The sequence below is a fragment of the Balaenoptera musculus genome, chromosome 13, assembly GCF_009873245.2.
Source record: "Balaenoptera musculus isolate JJ_BM4_2016_0621 chromosome 13, mBalMus1.pri.v3, whole genome shotgun sequence".
Taxonomy (NCBI): Eukaryota; Metazoa; Chordata; class Mammalia; order Artiodactyla; family Balaenopteridae; genus Balaenoptera; species Balaenoptera musculus.
The window spans coordinates 35,899,528-35,920,648 of NC_045797.1; the positions used below are offsets into that span (position 1 = coordinate 35,899,528).

The 21,121-nt window shown below is 37.6% G+C and overlaps 1 protein-coding gene across 6 annotated transcripts in view; it reads left to right on the forward strand.

The window, feature by feature from the left end:
• Window positions 1-21,121, forward strand: part of PELI1 (pellino E3 ubiquitin protein ligase 1) — a 129,248-nt gene that overhangs the window by 76,965 nt on the left and 31,162 nt on the right. The window contains exon 1 of one of the 6 annotated variants that reach the window (XM_036873025.1): window positions 1,559-1,902. The exons of 4 other annotated variants lie outside the window; for them this stretch is intronic. The gene's annotated coding sequence lies outside the window, so the exon portion shown is untranslated. Of the gene's footprint in view, window positions 1-1,558; window positions 1,903-21,121 lie in introns of those variants that run through there. One more of the 6 variants, XM_036873024.1, reaches the window with a different exon arrangement.

Below are 21,121 nucleotides of genomic sequence, written 5' to 3' on the forward strand. Positions count from 1 at the left end.
ACTACTCTTTGATCTCACGCCTCTAGCACTTTACTCTCGCTGCCCTAACCGTAACCCTAACCTATGCTCCCAATGCTCTCACTCACTTCTCCCTTCTCCTTCCTCCACCAAAGCACACAAACACACTAATTCCTAGTCATCCTCAAGTTTAAATGTTCTTTGAAGCATTTCCTGACCCTGCCTGAGTCTGGGGTAACTGTGTGTCAAGGCACCTAGTGTACTTTCCTACTACAGTGTTTATCACACTGAGTTTGTTTATTTACCTGGCTCCTCCTCTGCACAGTAAGCACTTTGAAAACAATAAATCCTTCTTTTACATTCCTGTATTTCTATTTCTGGGAACTAATAAAGTGCCTGAGACATAGTATACTCAATAAATGTTTTTTGAATGAATAATTATGTGGTCTGCAAACATAAGGATACTTGATCTCGAAACTCTCTATCCGAAAACCTTAACTTTTCCTGTGTTTCTGATTTCTAAGCATTAATCTTTTTCTTCCAGAATATGGGGCTCTAGGTAGGCAGAGAAGGAAAACAAGAGAGCTTGGGACAGGTTGCCTATAGTCCTCTGGAGATCCAGTAACATGTCCTGCCTTTCACCACTCTCCTCCACCACCTATTCACACCTGGGTGCCCTGTGTGGGTGTCGCCTTAGCTGAGGAGCCCAACAGCATACTCAGACCTTGGTTCAGATTTCTCTTATTGCCAAATGAAAGTTGGCCAATGTATACACCGTAAACAATGTTCAAATTTCCACTTATCTTTTGAACTTATACTTTATGAAATTAGTATTTCTTAAAAATTGTAGGCCTTAAAATTTTAGAAATCTGGATTATTTTGCACTGATCAAGTAAGATACAGCGATCTTAATCCCGAGCTTTACCTTTACTGGCCTTAAAGTTATTAGATGTGACTAATTGAGCGAAGAAATAAACTACCAGAATCTGACAGTGGCAATGTTCCTAACCGTTTTATAACCTAATTAACTGTTAAGTTATTGGAAGCAACTACCTTTCTACAAGTCTTAGGTTAAAAAAAACAAAAACAAGCAAAGAAAACCTTGAATTTAAGGCAGAGAGGATTCGCCTGAGGGAAGGGAGGGAAATGGTTATTCGTGATTCCGAATTTATGGGATAAAATTAAGCAGCAGGGAAGACCGAGATATGGTGAGGAAGTCAGATTTCACTGGGCACTTATGAGTGGTGAGGGTAGGAGTTGGAGGTGGAGCGAAGTAAGAAGGACTAGCAAAGAGCGGGATCCCTAACAGCAGCATAATACAAGGAGGGCCTTGTTCAGCCAGGAGCAGCGCTGAACACGTTCCCTTCCTTAGTGTGTCGGTGAGCATAGTAACAGTGGGGCCGAGCCTCTCCCCTCGAGCATGCGCAGTGCAGAGCGAGCCCGGAAACGTCCTCACCAAGGTACACCTTTTTTTCTTCAGAGAACTACAACTCCCAAGAGACCACTGGGCGCCGCGGCACCGCCTCCCGCTGTGGCCCTGCCCCCGTCCCCTCCCTCCGGCCCCGCCCTCCAGCTAGTCCCCTCCCCTCCCTCCGAGAGTGTGTCAGTGACCCAGAGGCGGTGTGAGGCGGAGGAACCGTCGGGGGGCGCCGCCGCCGCCGCCGCCGCCTCCAGCAGCAGCAGAAGCCGCGCCGCGCGTTCGGATTTGCCTCGAGCCCTCCGGGAGCGCATCACAAAGCGGACCCCACGGCTTTCCCTCCGCCCGCGGCTTCTCCAGCGCTCGGCTCTGCGGCCAACTTTCTCTCGCCGGGCTCGGCCGGCAGGCGAGGAAGGCTGCGGTGGAACGCCGGGCTGTCTGCTCGTGCTCCTCGCGCACGCACCCTTCACCCCCCTCGCTCCGGGTCTCGGGGCCGTGCTGGGATTCCGGCCACCAGCAATTGTCCGGTGAGTGTGGCCGCGGCGTGCCGTGGGAGGGGTCGCGGCGGGGCCACCGAGGGATGCGGGCCAGGCGGGCGCGCAACTTCCTCGGCGGCCGGCCGGCTCTCCCCGCCCGCCTGCGCGCCCCCGCGCCGGAGGCGGCCGGGAGAGGAGTTTGCGGCGTCTGCATCCCGCGCTCTCGCAGGAGGAAGCGCCTTTGTCAGGAGCTGGCGGGCGCCCCCTCCCCCTCCGCCTGAGTGCGGGCGCTCGGCGGCCAAGTCCGAGCCCCGCGCCCTACGCCCGGCGCCGGGCCGCCAGCTGCTGGAGGGGAGCTCCGCGGGGGCGGGGAGCAAGATGGAAAAAAGAGAAACAAAGGGGGTTGTGGGCTTTTGTTTGTGCGAATCTGATAACTTCTTTCTTCCTTACATAATACAGACTTCCAAGTTAGTCATTCTTTTTATTGTTACGATTATTGCCATCATCTTTGCGTGCCCTTCGCGTTTTCTTTCATCTCTGGATCTCAGAGCACTTAAAAACACTAATTAATTACACCTCCGGGGCCCCTACGAAACACGTTAATAAGCCTGTAAGTGGGTAAACTGAGGTCCAGAAGAGCTCTCTAATTGATGGATACGCTTGCTGTTCCACCGCACCTGGTGTCTGAGAACCTGAAAGCATCTATGAGTAAGAACTCGTTCTTCAGTGCCCCGTGGAAAAGTTAAAGATGCTCATTTTACTTACAGGCTAACTAAAGTCTAAAAGAAGTCGGGGTGATTGTTAGGTAGTTAAAACAATAACTCTTCTTACATAGTGTTTGAATCTTAAAACCTCAAAAGAGTCTTGAAGAATGCTCCGAGTGGGGAAAATACTGTACATCACAAACTCACCTCACCCATCTACTTTTATTTTTGTACATGCAGGTCTCTTACAAGGCGGGAGAGCAGTGATGGGGGATGGGGGTTGGGGGAGGGAGGGCAGAGATTTTTTTAATGTAGGCTTAACAGATTTTAGTCACTACGTGCAAGGAAATGTCTTGGTTTTAATAGCACCAACAACCTTCCCATCGTTTAGTCATCAGATAATTGAGTGAGCACTTTATCCATAAGGCGCTCGTTGTGCTAAGAACTGACGCTTTAAGTGTACGAAACGGTCATCTGTTTGTTTTGGTTCAAAGACTGTGTACTTCTCTTACTCTGCAAAATGTTATTTTGTTTTCTTAGCAGCTGATCTTTTGTTTTTGAAATGGCTTTGTCTTTTTCTACATTGAATATGTGTTACTTTTATAGCTGAGCAGAATCGTAAGAATGTTGTTGTTGTTGTTGTTGTTGTTTAGTTTGCATAGTAGTGTGAATTTAAATTTTTGAATTGTGGAGAAGGTTCAGTTTCTCCAGTTCTTCGGTTTCAGTTTATGACGTTTTCTTTGTAGCTAACAGAGAAAATGTTTTCTCGGTGTGATCAGATTTATATCTTTCAAAACATTGTCCTTCTTGTACAAATACAGCATATGAATTCCATATGTTTTTTATTCACATCAAAAACCTCTTCTGGAGGAAAATACATAATTCTGAGGACAAGTTTGTTTATTTTGGTAGTTGAACCAAACTGGAAGGTACTAAAAATTTAAATCAAGCATCATTTCTACTAGTTATTTCCTGAGATGAATAATGATCAGAACTGTAGTAACTACTTTCTCTTACCCTAAATTCTCTTGAATTTAATTTTGTATTTTATAGTTGCCCCCAGATTTTAGATTCTGGTGGTCCCATCAGAAAAGAAAAAGACATTTGTTATTTTAATATTTTTTCCCCCAATCCTCTAACTTGTCCCTTTTCTGTAGTATGTTGAAAGGGATCTTGAGTTTAAAAAATTGAAAAATAAGTTGTTAGGAACATACAGTTAAGTGTATGGAAAATTGTATGTAGTGAAGTGGTTATAATACACATCTAATAAATTTAAGACTTTTAAAGAGAAAACTGCCACCTAGGTTTTTATTAATATTATAGAAGTGCTGTAACGTAATAATAGTAGTATTTATTGACTTGAAAAAAAAGTCATCTGGGAATTGTGCCTTAGTGGCAGATTTGGGGGAGGGGGGGCGGAAATCTGTGCTCTCCTTAAAATTTTCATTTAGGTGACCTTACAGTTGGTTATGTTGAACTTTTTCTGTAGCGTTTACAAACCAGATTTGCCAGAGGCATTTGTACTTTAAGGTAGTTACTAACACAATGTCTGCTCAGTCACTGGAATCCAAAGACAGAAGTTAGTGTTGACTGTCAAAGGCTGGCATTGCAGGTTTCCTAGTTTCTTTGGGACCCCTTAAAGGAAATGAGTGAAAAGTACAGAGCAGGGAACTGAGTCTAGTACTGCTGAGCTACTGAGCCAAGTTTCAAGGGGAAGCCTGAGTGTGTTTGCCTTTGTCTTTGTTTCAGCTTCCTTTCAGGTTGTCAAAATGCCACTTGTATATGAAGAGTTCTGTCAATTCAGAATATGCCTTATTGTGGTTGTCCAGTAGGTCAGATGATAAGGACTATAGTAGTCCTGCTCTGTGAACAATTGTTTTCAGACAGAAGCTTCTGTAACTGATAGAGATTTTAAGCTGGAGGAGGTAGAATTGAAAACTATCCTAACATTCTTGCATACATCTTACCATGGCATATCAATATAGACCTAGTCTCATATTTGTTAAATCAGAAAGGCTTATATGGATTATTTCATCTGTTTTAACTGTATATATGAAAACATAATGACAAACACATGATGGCACTGAGAGATGGTTCTAGGAGTTTCTTTGGAAAAATCATCTGATTTCATAAAGTTACATTTGTGTCTTTTAATTGAGGAGAATAAAACAAATTTAAAAGCCAGTAGAAAGAAGAAAATCAGTAGAATGAAGGAAACCTGGTGAAGATGTTTTTATAGAGTACAATATTACAGATTCCTGACAACATTGTATAAGGGACAAAATTCTAGCTGAAGTCTGTGAACAGTGAATTCCACTTAGCATTTTCTGTTTATAGATCTCTAGCCATCTTTTCATGATTCTCTCTAAATATATCACACAGGAAAAGTAAATGGAAAGCATTCTTTCAAGGGATTTGGGTTGTTGGAGTTTTTTTTTACACATGTGGTAGTGGAGATTTATTGTTTTTCTTTAAGTTTGACGTCTGCCAGAGAACATTTTCCCCAGACTAATGTGTGGGAACCTCAAAACAAGAAAAATTGGACACTGAAAGAACTAGATATAATTTCAAGTTGTACCACTAGCTTTTTTTATGTTCTCTTGAAAGATCCCTTCTAATAATTGTTCCTTCCAAAGGCTGAAAATAATTGCACTTAGTAGGTCCTACGTAGTTTTTGTCTTTGCTGAATGAATTTACAAGTAATAAAGAGAAAGCACAAGATTTCCTGAGTCAGAGAATTTCTGCTTTTTTTCTTTTTAAATAGAAGTAACTGATAAACATGTGATTGGAGCCCTTCAATTAGCATAGCTTCCTTCAGAAATAAACTTAAGAGGAAAAGAGCTTCATCAGGTGATTTAAGAGAACTGAATTGCAGATGAGTCTGAGAACACCTGATTATTTTTTCAGAATGTTGTACATGATGTTTTAGGTTTTTTGCCACAATAAACTCCGTTTCAGAGAAGTAGAGTTCTACATGTTACTCCTTTTGTCACGCCTGTAATGCTTTTTTACACCTCAAAATACCATTTACAGAAAAATAGAATATGTTGCTGGTGCCTGTGGGAAAATTCTGATGTTTGTCATCCCTCAGTTAATCGTGACCATTCATGTAGTTAAAAGTTTTTAATTGAGTACACATGTAATTTACTTCCTTTTCAAAGAATTTATTGCTGATTTTTATTTTATAATGAACCTCTTGGGATGTTGCTAGTTCTAAAAATATGTAGTACCCCCCAGTTTCCCACCATGTTCTGCAGTTTCTTTTTCTATTAATTTTTTGGCTGCAATTTGCTTTTTCCCCTAAATTGTCTAAAATGAGCTAAGAAATGTTTAAACATACTTGGCAAGAAATACAGTCAGTAATTTATTATGCTAAGCTTCAGCTGAATTTCTAAATACAAGGTATGTTGAATCTGTTTTAGAGATAGAAGTATACTTACTTTGAAGGGGGCTAAAGCAGGGATATAGCCAGTAGATTTCATCTTGGGTACCAAATCTGATTGCCTGGTGGTGATTGCCTGGAGTGTTATGTTTAGAAAATTGGGAGTCCCGGTTCAGACTCAGCAGGAGCGAGTGCTGTGATCAGCAATTTCTGCAGTTGGGTGGGCGGTGGGCTTTTGGCATGAATGCCAAATACTCATTTTGTACTTATTGGATGCCTTTTATGTGTCAGACACTGGTCTAGATGCTGATATCACACAGACTAAAATCTCTGCCTTATGGTGTTTACATTCTAATAACAAGACACAGACAATAAAAAGGTAAAATATTTTGTGTTTTCATGACAAATGACCTGGTTTCTTTAAAAAATAAATAATAAGAAATGGGGGGGCGGATATAAGATTAAAAGCAACTAAAGGGGCATATCCACCAAATGTATTATGTGGACTTTAGATCCTGCTTTGAGCAAACTAACTGTAAAAGGACATTGATGAAAAATTTGGGAAATTTGGACATTGATGGGTATTTAATAAAAAGGAATTGTCAATTTTTTAGGGTGTAGTAATGTTTTATGGTTTTAAAACAAGAGTCCTTACCTTTTGGAGGTATATTTATGAATTAAAATATGATATCTGGATTTTTTTTACTTTAAAATAATTTGCAGGGGAGAGGAGCATAGATGAAACAATATTGGCCATATATCGAAAAATTTTTGAAACTAGATTATGGATACATGAGATTTCTTATAGTCCCTCTTCTTTTGTGTATGTTTGAAAATTTCCATAATTAACAGTTTTACACACACAAATAAAGCAGAAAGGGGGAAGAGGGAATATGTGGGATGTGAGTATGGGATGGGAGTGAGAAGGTGATAGTTATTTGAGTAAAGACCTGAAGGAGGTGAGGGAGTAAGCCTTGCAGGTAATCTTGGGGCAGGACATTCCAGGTGGAGGGAACAGTGAGTACGGTGACCCTGAGATTGGAGCTTGATTGGAATGCAAGAAATTACAAGAAAACCAGTGTGTCTGGGTTAGAGTGAGAGAGAATAGCAGGGGATAGTCAGAAATATAAAGGAAGGGTAGAGGAGACCAGATGGTATAGGACTTGGTTGTCCATCCTTCCTTTAAAGTAAGGATATTTATTTTATACACTTGTCTAAAATAAGTCTAGTTTAGTCCCCCTGGAAGCTCTACACTTATTTCAACAATACTAGCATTACTCAAATTTTTTTGGTTCTTTTTTTTTTTTTTTTTATTGCCTTCTAAGCCAGTTTAAGAGCCACACATGAACAGAGCTCATTACTTTCTATTTCCGCCTTGTTTTTAAGGAAAAGGGGGGTATTAGCCACATGATACCTTATTTATCAGATATGACTCAGAAAGGATTTTGACAGAAAGAAAATAGGAAATAACTTCAGGCTGTTTGTAAATGTCAGATCTACTCTGAGAAGGCCATTACTGTTTCTGAAAATCAGATCCACCCATAGACTAAAGAGGAATTTTAATAATGTTCTGGACAATTGTAGCATCATTTAAAGTAAGGATATAACCTGTGAGAGTGACTAATATGGAAGAGACTATACTCATTTGGATATTTAAGTTCTGTCTCATACATTAAAACACATAACATATACATACAAGACAATGCATATTTCTAAAGTATTCAAAACAGTCATTGCTGATAAGTTTCATTTGTGTCATGCATCCAAGACTGAAGAGATGGCATTCATCGTTGTAATGAAATTGTATAACTTTCTTGTTGCAATGGCATACACTTGGGAATTGAAAGACTAGCACACATTTAGTGTTAGGAATCTGGCTTTCAAGTCTTCTTGTATTCATGCTTCAAATCTCAGATTAGTAATTTTTTCAAGAACATGCTGATTTCCCATAAAGAACTCTTTTTAAATCTTTTTTTTTTTATAATAAATTTATTTATTTTATTTTTGGCTGCGTTAGGTCTCCGTTGCTGCGCGCGGGCTTTCTCTGGTTGCGGTGAGTGGGGGCTACTCTTCGTTGCGGTGCGTGGGCTTCTTACTATGGTGGCTTCTTGTTGCAGAGCACGGGCTCTAGGCTCGCAGGCTTCAGTAGTTGCAGCACGCAGGCTCAGTAGTTGTGGCCCGCAGGCTCATTAGTTGTGGCGCACGGGCTTAGTTGCTCCGCGGCATGTGGGATCTTCCCGGACCAGGGCTCGAACCTGTGTCCCATGCATTGGCAGGCAGGTTCTTAACCACTGCGCCACCAGGAAAGTCCCTCTTTTTAAATCTTTATTAAAATTATCGAAAAATCAGTCCTCATCCTCCAAATGTTTGGAAGCCCCACCCCCAGAAAAAGCCCTCCATAAATATGGGTTTTTAAAATCTACTTAAAGGGCAATATACATGTAGAGATTACTAGTTTTGAATATTTTTATACTAGTTCATTTTTTTTTATAAGAATAAGTTTTCCAACCTGAGAAACTAAAAATATTTCAGTGATTTTTACTCTACTGATAACACTGAATAAAGAAGACATCCTTTTTCTAGTTAATTATGTGTAACGGGAAGGCACAATATTTTCTTTAACCAATAATGTGTAGAATATAATGGGATTAAGTAGAATTTGTGAAATGTTATTATATAATAGATTGCAAAAAGTGACCACTAAGCATGTAAGTATATAACTGTATAAGGAATACTTTAACAAAGCTTCCTATTTTTCAGAAAATTGTTAGGAATCTAGTTCTTTAATTCACTCAAGAGTTTTTGTCCCTTTGGTGGATAGATAGATAGGTAGATAGCCAAACCCTTTCTTCATATACTGCACATACTATTAGGATTGAGCTGCTAGGCTGGATTATTTAATGCGTTTTGAACACTAACCTATGAGCATGGAACACAGAGCCCATGTTTAATTTCTGGGCTTCCCACTAACTGAAAGTCTTTTAAAAGCTATCTTTGGTTCATCTGTAAAATAAAAGTGGTGGTATTTTTTCAGAAAGGACTTTGAAATTCTAAGGCGGTGACTGTACTTATGTGTGGCTCATTTTAGAAATAGCTTTCAGTCTTTTGATTTGGTGGTAGGATTATGAATCTGTTTTTCATTTCCATTTTTGTGGAATAAATAACTTCTGAGGGAGGAGGAAGAGAAAGAGAGAGAGGGGAGGGAGCAAGAGAAGGAAGGAAAGAAAAAAATTGGTTCTCACAAAATAGTAAACATGACCATGGATAGATAATTCTTGTAACTTGAATCTATTTAAGTGTCCATGACCTAATGAGCTAAGACTCAAACTTATAAATGAAGTAGAGAATAGTAATGATAATACACCTTCTATTTTAAGAAAAAAAGTTGCTTTGCAAAAGGCACATGTTATATTTCATGTTGACTTAAACATTATGACCATGATAAAGCCTGTACTTCATCTTGGAATTGATGATGATGATTAACAGTAGTTAAGAATTATATGGAAATTCAGTCTATTACTTAAGCTCTATAGATGGTTGCAGCATCAGGTTCTAGGTTATGCCTTTCACCTTGTGCATTGCAAATACTCATATTCCACATCCCTGCCTCTCTCACTTCATCTCTTTCTCATGCTCATCTCTCCATCACTCTCACTGGCTCTGTTTATCTTCCTTCGCCAGCTTTAGTAGTGCCCATTGCTCTTATACAGTGTTTTCTACATTTGTCTGCCATTTTTTATATTTATAAAGAGGGCTTGGAATGAATTAAGGACCTAAAAGAAGTGACATGTAGATGGCAAGTATAACACTTTCCCTATTTGTGTCTTATGTGCTTAGCTTCTTTTTATCTTGTGCTGTTTTTGGTGTGTATTCTGGTTGAGGGATGGTATATTGCATTAGCTGGCACTAACTGACCTATAGGATGGAATACTTTTTGAACTCAGTAATGTAGGAAATAGTAATAAACTCATTGATTTGAAAGCCTCATAAGTTAATCCTGCATCTATCCAGAATCTATACTTAAACTAGCCTAGTGGAATTTCAAAAGCTGTTTTCAGCTCTTGGTGTATGTTGTTGTCTTTTCTGAAAATGTCAAACAATCAGGGACTTCATCATCACTGTAATAATAGTTAATCATAAATGGCCTTGGGGAAAAACTGTGTCTAGACTCATGTTGAGCTGCTTTTTGACAGTCGAGAGGAAAGTAGAAAAAGATCAGTAATATGGTGAAGTCATTTATAACTTCTTCCTTCCATAGAATGAAATATGAGGTGAGTGGCCCTGATTTTTTGCTAGTTGTAGTGTTCAACATGTCAGTTGGCTTAATCTTCAGAAGGCACAATTAAATTTAATTTTATTTTGTAACAATAAACGAAAACAGTTGGAGGTGTGTGGTTCTTCAAAACCTTAGTGTTGTATTCCTGGTTCTTGGCAGATACTATCCACAGTACTTCATGTTTCTGGGGATTTATGCCAGATTTAATGAACTGCATGTACTGGAAACACTCAAAGCTGATTTTCTTTAATCTTAGACTGCAGTTAACATAATGGATTTTTCTTCGAATTGTCTCTCACTACCATACTTTAAAACTTACCAAAGGACCAAAACATCCAAATTACAAAGTTAAGTTTATCATTCATGAGAAAATGTGTGAAATGTGTCTCTTTTATAAAGTTCTGGCTGCTTCTAATTAGGAACCACAGCCCTATAGACAGACTTCATGTATCTGAAAGCTTTTCAAATTTACTTATTGCTTTACTGTAATTTTCATTTAAAATGGGATGATTCAGTCTCTGAATTAGTCCTATCAGTTCACTGAAGGAGTTATGAATTTTGAGGTGGACTACCTTTTTTAAATTTCATCACCAACAACACTTCCTCAACAAAAAGTAAATCCCATTTTGCTGAAGCTTCTTGATTATATCTCTTGTAGAAATGGCACGCCAGTTTATCTGCGTATAGTTGAGCTCTTAAAAGACCAGTCTTTTAAGGCTTCCGCCAGAATTTGCCTCTTGAAGCTGTGTTTAAAATGGCTTCCAAATAGGATTTGGTAGTTTTCCAAACTGAATAGGCTGTTAATGATTCAGTATGCCCCGTCATTCTCCTCCTACTTCTTAAATTGAAAGCTCCTTCATAGCATCTAGGTGCCCTGAGTCATCATGGCTAAATTCTAAAGAAGAATTTGTCAAATGGAAAAACTTGGCATGAAGTAAAATTGTCAGAAAACAATCTGAGTCAGAGATAATTCATTGATCACAGTGATACAACTTAGAGGTTGTGGGCTTCATTTAAATCTTTGAATGTACTTACATGTAAGTCTTTATCATAGGACTTGTAAATTCTGAGGACTTATTTATCCCCAGTTAAATTTTAATTGGTTTGATTTTTATTATCTATTACACAAAAATGATTTATTATTATTATTTTTTAATAAGTATATCAGAAAGGAGAAGCAGTATGATTCAGGATAAGAAAGTCTCTTGATTCAGAAGTCAAGAGACATAGAGTTCCCAGTCCGTTTATTTAGGATGTATCCACTACCTCACATATTTCACTTAACCTCGCTGAACCTTAGTTTCCTTTCTTTACAAGGAAGGTCAGCAACTCTATGAGAGCCCTCTTTGGAACCAATCCATGGCACATAAAGCTAATAACTGACCTCACAGTGGCTTTAGACTCCTTTTTGGTACAGCACTGTCAGCAGCTATATGGCTGGCATTCTAGATGAAATCTGTCCTCTCGACCTTATAAGATCTCTTCCAACTCCATGAATCCATGACTTTAAACGATTTGCCTATAGGAAGTCTCTCTCTCCAAGTCTTTACTGTCTTTTCGCATGAGCGTTCAGGGTTGAAACTTGCTATGTGAATTTAAAAATTCTTTGTGGTCAGGGATAGCATGTTTATGTTTCACATAGTACTGTAGACTGAATGTTTATGTCTCCCCAAAATTCATATGTTGAAACCTCAACCCCAATATGATGGTATTTGGAGGTAGGGCCTTTGGGAAGTAATTAGGTCATGAGGGCAGAGCCAGCACACAGCAAAAAGACGACCGTCTGTGAATCAGGAAGTGGGCCCTCACCTGACACCAAATCTGCCGGTGCCTTGGTCTTGCACTTCTCCATCTCCAGAACTGTAAGAAATAAATCTCTATTGTTGATAAGCCATCTAGTCTATGGTATTCTGTTATAGCAGCCCGAATGGACTAAGGTATGTTGTGATATTAAGAACAGATGATTGGAGAAAATTCATGGGGACACTGAAAATTCCAAGTGAAGTGGAAACAAGTAAAAATGGTCAGTGATAACTCATGTCAACTCCTAAGTGTTTCTGTGGCAAAACCCTCAGGTTAGTGAAGTTCAAAGTGATGTGTCTGTTTGGAGGGCACATAATGAAGCAGAACGAATACTAAACTGAGAGACAAGAAGCCTGAGTTCTGGGTCTGCAAACTTTTTAAGCTAGTTAGTGTCTTCATCTGTGTAATGATAACAGACCAGTGCTTCTCAGACATTAATATAGTGTACGAATTATCTGGGGGTCATATTAAGATGCATATTCTGACTTAGTAAGTCTGGATGGGCCTTGAGATTTTGCATTTTTAACAATCTCCCAGGTGTGCTACTACTGTATGCCGTGGACCACACTTTGCTTTTAAAAAAGTACTGTGATGGTATGAGGCTCTTTCTGGCTGGGTCTTTAAATCTTAACTCTACTTCTTTCTCTCCAACTGTTTCACATCGGTTCATTAAGCTTGTTCTTTTGGAAGCCTCTTGTTTTCCTAGACTCATCCCTTATTTTCTCAGTCTGGCAGCTTCTTCAGTTTTGCTGTCTTTCTTTTTCCAGAACCAACTTCATAGGTGGTCATTCAAGTTAGAGGTACAGTAGTATAATAGAAAGAGGATTTGAGTTGAAGAAAACTGGATTCAGATCCCTCCCCCACTGGTCAGCAGCCTTGGACAGTTGACTCAGTTTACCTCTCAAAGCTTCGAATACCTTCCAAGTAGGGCTGTTGAAAAGAATAGAAATAATATATAAAGCCCTCAGCACTGTGTCAAGCATAAAGTAGGTGCTCAAAAATCAGAAGCTATTTTTATTCTTCTTATTGGCATACTGATTTGGTTTTGTAGAGGAGAAAAAAGCCGTGGAGATCACTTATTATCTCCATGTTGCTAAATCCAGTGACACTTTTCCAGTATTTATCTTACCTGACCTCTCAGCAACATTTGACATTGTTGCTACTTCCTACTTTTTGAAACATTCTTCTTCACTTACAGGACACCGTATACCTTACACCAACACCTTAATGCTGTTGCTTTTTAATCTCTTTCAGAAGCTGCTGCCGTTCTTGCAGAATCCTAAATTTTTGAATTCCACAAGGCTTGGTCTTTTTTTTTTTTAATTTATTTTTTGGCTGCGTTGGGTCTTCGTTGCTGTGTGCGGGCTTTTCTCTAGTTGTGGCGAGCAGGGGCTACTCTTCATTGCGGTGTGTGGGCTTCTCATTGTGGTGGCTTCTCTTGTTGTGGAGCACGGACTTCAGTAGTTGCAGCACGCGGGCTCAGTAGTTGTGGCTCGTGGGCTCTAGAGTGCAAGCTCAGAAGTTGTGACGCACGGGTTTAGTTGCTTCACGGCACGTGGGATCTTCCCAGACCAGGGCTCGAACCCGTGTCCCCTGCATTGGCAGGCGGATTCTTAACCACTGCGCCACCAGGGAAGTCCAAGGGTTAGTCTTAGGTTCTCTTCTCTTATTCTGTACTCTTCCTAGGTAGTTTCTTTTGTAGAACATTGCCAGGTTTATATTTCCGTCCCAAGCTCCAGATTTGTACATATAATTGTTTTCCATGGATGTCTCAAAGGTAACTCAGATTCTCAGGTTCAAAGTCAAACTAATGGGAATCTCAAGAGTTATTATTTGTCTCCTAAGAACATTAATAACTCCTGAGAAGGAGTTAAAGAATTAATATGTAAAAGTCTTTGAAAAATGCCTGGCACTTATGATAAGCACTGCATACATGTTAAGATTATTACTTATTATTATCTCAGGTTTACAGGAGAGGAAACTGAACCTCAGTACAGTTGGTCCAAGTCTCACACCTATTAAATGACAGTGCCAAGAGTCAACATAGACAGTCTGACTCCAGAACTCCCTTAACCACTCTATTTTACTTCATCTCAACTAATAAGAATTTATCTCATCCTTTTGCACACGGACTCCAAATTAATGGTCTCGTCGTGATCCTAAGAGTATTGTAATTCATTCCAGCAAACACATCTGGTGTTTAAAATGTAGACGATCTAAAATACACAGGTAAAATTTCACTTCAGTAAGATATGAGAAGCACAATGATACACATCTTAATTCCATTTTATTCCATGCGTATTTTTTGGTTTTTTCCCTTTCTTGTTAGCAGTTAAGTCACAAAAATCCCTAGAAGATGGAAGTACTAATTCTGTATTACTCCTAAGTGACTTCAGTTGTTGTCATTTACTTACTCTGTTAAATCCTCTTTAGCTAAAATTTTCAGAATGACTTGGGGGCTCAATAGCATGTTGTATCCACATGATATGCTTAAAATCAATAATTTTTATGATTTTGATGAACTATTACCTCTTTTGAAATTATGTAGTGATTTGTCTGTTTTCAGAAGTCTAAGACATTTCAATTTCCCAAGGAATTTGTCTTTGAATTTTAATTTTATCGGCTGATTTTCAAATAAGAACTTTGATTTTAGCATTATATCTTTGTATTAGATTCTAGATGTAGTTGAATCTGCTGAATTTTATAAGCTTTAGTCTCTGACTCTCATTTAACTGTTTAGTAAAAAGCACATCTGGATATTATTTACAGTTTCTATAGAGGATTTACTTCCCCCCTACCCACAATTACTTATTCCTTTTTTCCATTGTTGATTTTTTTATTCTTACTCCTTTGCAGCAAAAAAAAAATTTTTTAATTTTGTATTAAGACAGTATAAAGGCAGAAGATATAAAGTCTTTCATAGTCTTTGAACTTAGCAGGGGGTGGGGGGTTCTTGAGAAGGAGAGTGGATTTTGAAAAACCAGAATCATCTATGGGGAAGAGTCTGTTTTTACCTTGTTTGTGGAACTGAATTCTATGACCTAGTGTATTTATTATTGGAAAACACTTAAAATAGTTGTTATATCAGCTTAGACTGTATTTTGACAGAAAACTCCATTCAAACTGGCTTAAGTAGGGGTGAGCCCGGGGGGGCGGGGGAAGGAGATTTATAACGGTTTGTGTAAACTGGTCCAGGATAGGTGTGGCATCAAGAATGGCTCCACCCAAGGCTCAAATAATGTCATCAAGACTCAATTTCTGTATGTTTCTTGGCACTGCTTCCTCAGTGTTAGCTTTGTTCTCCAGCCCTACATAAGCAAAAGATAACTTCAGTCCCTTCAGCCCCTAAATCCTTAGAGTCACACGTATCTGGAGAGATTAACCATCTTTTTCCTAGAAGTCCCAGCAAAAGTCTCACTGCATCTCATGGGCTCATAGTAGCCCACTTCCCTTGTAGCCAAGGGAATGTGAAGTTTGGATTGTCTGGGACAGAGCCATGTACCCAGCTATCGAGTTTGAGGGTGTAGTCAACTACACCAAGACACACATAAACTATATGTATTTACAATAAGGGAATGAAGATATCATTATACCACCAGAAGAGTGAATGTTTTTTGGGCAGTGGAAAATAGATGTATTTTATAGTATCTTTTCCATTTTAAGAGTTAGCACTCAAAGACCAATTTGATTTTTTTTAATTTAGTATTTAGCGCTAATTTGGAATTTGTATAATTTCACTTCCAAATTACTGTTTAAAGCAATATGTAAATGGGAATTGCTAGACTTTTCACCTCTGAAGAGCTTTGAGAATGTATCAAAATTTAAAATTTGGTGCTATGTTAACAAATACCATACTACTAATTTTCCTATTATCTATGGTAATCCAGTTTGTTGATAGCTAGTTCTTGTGATATAGGGCAGTGTCTTTATGGATTAACATCTTTTGCTAGGTTGACACTTCTTTAATGCCTTAAGCAGACTGGGCTCTTGGACCAAGAACTTCATAAAGAACCATAAAATCGAATATTCTCTCCTGGACACTCAGGGCCTTGGTGAGAGGAGGTGGAGTAAGGGGCGATAAGGGACACTAGTAAAGACATTACATATTGATTTCTATGACTGATTTTAGTCTGAAAATGAAAACTTGGTTCTTACTGAAAAAATAAGATACCCATTGTAGGGTTTTTCTTGCTTTTCAACATCAAAAATATGAAATGAAGTGGCAAATGATATTTACATTTCAGTCTCTAATATGATCATTTAGCTATCTCCTTCTAGTTTTTATGTTACATTAATATGTATATGAATGAGTACATCCATCCCCATAAGGCTTTAACATTCTATAATCTCTAGGAAATTTTAGTTTTTTTCTTTTAAATTTCTTGATACCCCAGAAATATTTATGCTTTATCCACCAAAATTAAAATGAAGACTCCAAAGGATCTAATGTAAATGTATAATTAACATCATCTTTTTCTTTATTATTAAGTGCTGCAAAATGAGCAAAACACTCTCTTCGGGGAGTTTTCAGCTTTCGTAGGAGATAGCACAAGGTCATACACAACTGTAATGCAAAGCTGGATATAAGGATAAGAGTTCAGGGGATGAGGAAAAATTTCCTGATTGGAAAAGGAATATCAAATGGGTCTTGAAACATTAACAGAATTTTTTACAGGTAAATAGGGATAACATTAAAAGTTACTGTTTACTGAGCATTTATTATATATTCAGTTTCATTTTTGTCAAAAACGTGTGTTATATATGACATAGAGAGGGACAGCCATGGCACTTTATACTTGGGAAGAAGTTGGAAAGAATTTGAATTACAATGGATTTAAAAGACACATGCTTTAAAACTTAAAAGTTGAAGTAATGGAGCTTATTGGGGCACATCAACTGGGGAGCTTTCTATTTCAGCCACCACAGTAACTCTTCCTAGTATAAATACTAGTTGAGAATCATTTCTAACAAAAATTACATTGTTTCTCTGTAGGTAATCAATGATTTGAATAAAAACTTAACAGTACATACATTGCCTTAGGGGGTGCTAAATTAATGTTCTAACATTAGAGTCATTATTAAAGAAATCCCTGTAACGGTATTTGGATCAGCAGTATTACCAATTGCAGACTGTATTCTACATCTTCTAGAATCAGCAATGTATTTATTTATGTGGTTTTTATATAGGTGTTAGTGCATTTTACAAATATAGGATGGTTCATTTAAAGTGGATTTTCCACAATACATTGTGACATTAAATGAGTGGTCTTAGAAAATTTATAAATAGTCTGAATATTTACTGAAGAACATTTTTATAATAAAAAAGGGAGTAATATATTTCATGAGTTATTAAGAATTTAAGTCTTTTTAAGTCTTAAAAAGAGCAATTAGACAAAGCCTATTCGAATGATTAGAATTGCAGTTTATTGAATTATATGAAAAAGAGCCCAAATTAGTTTAAACAAATAAGATCTGAATCTGTGGTATTGTGTGCCTAGTATTTTTTTCATTGAATGTCAGGGGTATATTAAAGTGCCTACATTTATGTTTCTCTACAAAAGATTGTTCTGACAGTAAGTTGAAGTCATTTTCACCATTTATTGCTGTCTAAAAATTTCCCTTGACTTCACATTTTGTTCTGAATGTCTTGGTTTCTTTCCTCCACCTACACAATATTGAAGGCAAGTGAAGCAAGAGTTGCAATATGAATTTGAGAACCCTGGCTTTTCTTTTTCCAAAACAAAATACACCTTTATTATAAGGTTGCTTTTTATTGCTACCAAAAAAAAGGGCTTTTTGGCAAGTGTTCAATAAATGTGTGAATAACCTAATTGATTTAGTGGAATGAATAGGAAGCTTTGCTATTTGTCTTTGTAGATACTTGGCTCAGTAAACACAGTGATAGACCAAATGCTATATGGTCAAAGGTAAAAACAAAACCAAAAAACTCCAAAGGCCCTCCAAACTTACAGATCCAAATAGCAATTTCTTGTCTATGTCAGGGCCTTCAAAGAGAAAGAGCAATATGTTAATTAAATCTTATTTCTATTATGAAAAATAATCATGTTAACGCACATAAAACTCAGTGCTTTGACAAATGTTAATATGTGAAAATATTCATAGAGGAATTCAGTCATTCAGTCCTCTTTAAGCATTGTAAATTGTATGAAATTCAAAGATATGTGTGGAAATTTAAACATACTATATAGTCTGCAATAAAACTCCAGTAAAGGCAGGAAGCATAATTAGGACAAACAATTAAAGATAACAGTAGAAGCAAATTAAGAATTTTTTAATAACTCATTACAGATGTCATATTAGTTCAACTCAGTCTGTAACTCTGGTTAAAAATGAAAAATTTGGGGGCGTGGGATGGGGAGGGTGGGAGGGAGGGAGATGCAGGAGGGAGGAGATATGGGAACGTGTGTATATGTGTAGCTGATTCACTTTGTTATAAAGCAGAAACTAACACACCATTGTGAAGCAATTATACTTCAATAAAAATGTTTAAAAAAAAAATGAAAAATTTTAGGAAAATTTTGAGGTCGTGTAAAAAAATATATATATATTCTGTAGTGGGAGAGGAAAAAAGAAAGAAATGGTGGTGGCAATTAAAATGTATACGGTACTTTTAAAAAGTACATTTACAAATCTGATCGCTTAGCTTTAAAAGCATAGACCTGTATAGTGTATAACTTTATTTGCTTATAAGACCATTATATGGTTAAAATAGGAAACCTCAGAAGAATTCTAGGAGGAAAAGGTGTTTTCCCTAATTTTAATGACTCCTTTAAGATAAGAATATTTTTCATTTAATCTTTGTATCTATAACTCCTGGCACAGTACCTGATCCATAGTAGGCCCTTCATAAATGTTTACAGAACTAACCTTAACTTTAGAAATTTCAGGATAGACAGTGTTATTTTTCTGGCCTTTAAAACTGTACTCTCCCCCAACCCCCCAGCACACACACACACCTTTGTATGTCAGTTTTGATACAAATAGGTTTTCAGTTTTGAATGTGAAGAAAACTGATGTTTTTCATCTACCCAATCTTAGCTTGAACTGAAATTACTTGAAAGGGAACTCGATTTAACAGCATTCCTTCTTTTCAGGTATCTGGTGTACAGAATATAGATTCTAAACCATAGGGATGGGAAGAATCTGGTTTTATCTGAGGTGACTGATGGGAAAAAAGTCAATAAACTAAGGTGGAGAACCAGTTTGAAAAAAGGATCTCTTCCTGTCTAGTGGTCATTCCTAACAAATGTAATTAGAGGGAAGCTAAATTCTGACTTTCAAATGTTAACTGAGGCAACAACCTAGATTTTCCAGGTTAGTTCCAATTTCAGGTACAAAATTACTTTGACAACAAGGAGAAGAACTATGGTTAGCAAAATTGCAGTTGTTGCAGTCAAGGTCTGGTTGGAAATAGAGTTTGAGAAAAACAGTTAAAGCAGCATTAAATGAATATACTTTTAACACGACGAAGTTCCAAAAGGCATCCACTTGCGATTCATCAGTGTTAAAAACCTGACTCACTTAACATTGTTTAAGAAACATTGCTGTGATGCTCATAATCTACTAAAGCATAGTCTCCAAACAAACTTATACAGAATCGTACTCTGAAAAGTTTTCAAACCAACTCTTAATGGCTTGAAATTGGATGAGTTTTGTGCTTTTGTTCTCCCATGTTTTATTGTTATTGTTTAATAAATATCAGCAAAAGGGTTATGTAACAACCTGGGCTTTTGCAAGTTAATATGCTTTAAGAGAATGTTTTTTCTGGTCTTGGTAGCCTATCCACTATTGAAAAAATATAGTGTAAAGAGATTTTATCTATTGTCAAGATATAAAGAGGAATCAATAATTGTTGTCATACTTTTTCTTTATGCTGAACTGACTTTTTTAAACTGAGGTTTTAGATTTTATTGTACAAATATTAAAAATCATAACAGATGAGTGATTTCTTTAGTTTCCTTCCAATCTACCCCAGCCAGCTTCTCATTCTTATAGGTAAACTCATCCTTGGTCAGGTTTGTCCTGGTTCTCAGTACCTAAAAATATGAAAACCATATCCAACATCAAACAGATTCCTTTTGATCAATTTGGCCTGGCTAGTTTTAAAAAGTTTAATAAGCATCTTTCAGCTTTATATACAGCTTTGTACTTTATTTACATACTTGCCTTCCAGAAACATGTGTGCAACTGATCTCACTTAAGGAGAGAGCCACATTACTAATCTGTTCTTGATCCATCAACCTGAGAAAAAGGAAAGGTACAAATCCTCCCTGTGTGGCTTTCCCTCTGGGAGAAATTGACAATTAACGTACACAAATGCTGACGGAGCCCACACCAACCTTCTGTATTCATCAATATAGATTTTCATAAATAAACAGTAAAAAATTTTGAGGAGAATCAGTAACTAGAAAAGGAGCCATGCTGCTTGTGTCCTTGTGGGCTTTCTATGGCTTACATCATCCATTTCATCTTAATGAATTGGCATATGTTTCCCTCTTCAGATTAACTTCTCTTATATCAGTTTAATCTGTCTGGAAAGATAACTCTTTCTTCGAGATGACTTCCCAAGAATCCCCAAAATGAATTTTATGTGTTTACTACAGCCTATATTTTGGGTCAGACTATCCCAGCATTCTACCCAAATTTGGCAAAAACCCATTTTACCATAATGTAGTAATAAGCAGACTAAAAAATTTAATTTGACGTAATATGTTCTTTTTATCCTAGACATTGTGGCCAGACATCTTTTGGCCCTGGCTTGATTGATTGGTTGACTTTTGCTGTGTAGAATGGTAGACAGGATGTGTGTTTAAACTCAGATGTCAGCTTTTGCCACTTAGTTTCTAAATGACCTTGAGCAAATTATTTTGCCTGATTTCCTTATCTGTCATAAGACAGTTGTAAAGATTGAGTTTAACAAATGTAAAGTTCTTACCAGCTACATAGTAGGTAATACAAGTTTGTTTTCTTCCTCTTCTGAAAGCTTTATTTAAAGACTTTGGACTAACTCCAGAGTAAAGTTCAATCTCTACCCAGACTCTTAAGGCCCACTATATCAGGCACTTCTTTACCTTTCAGCTCTAT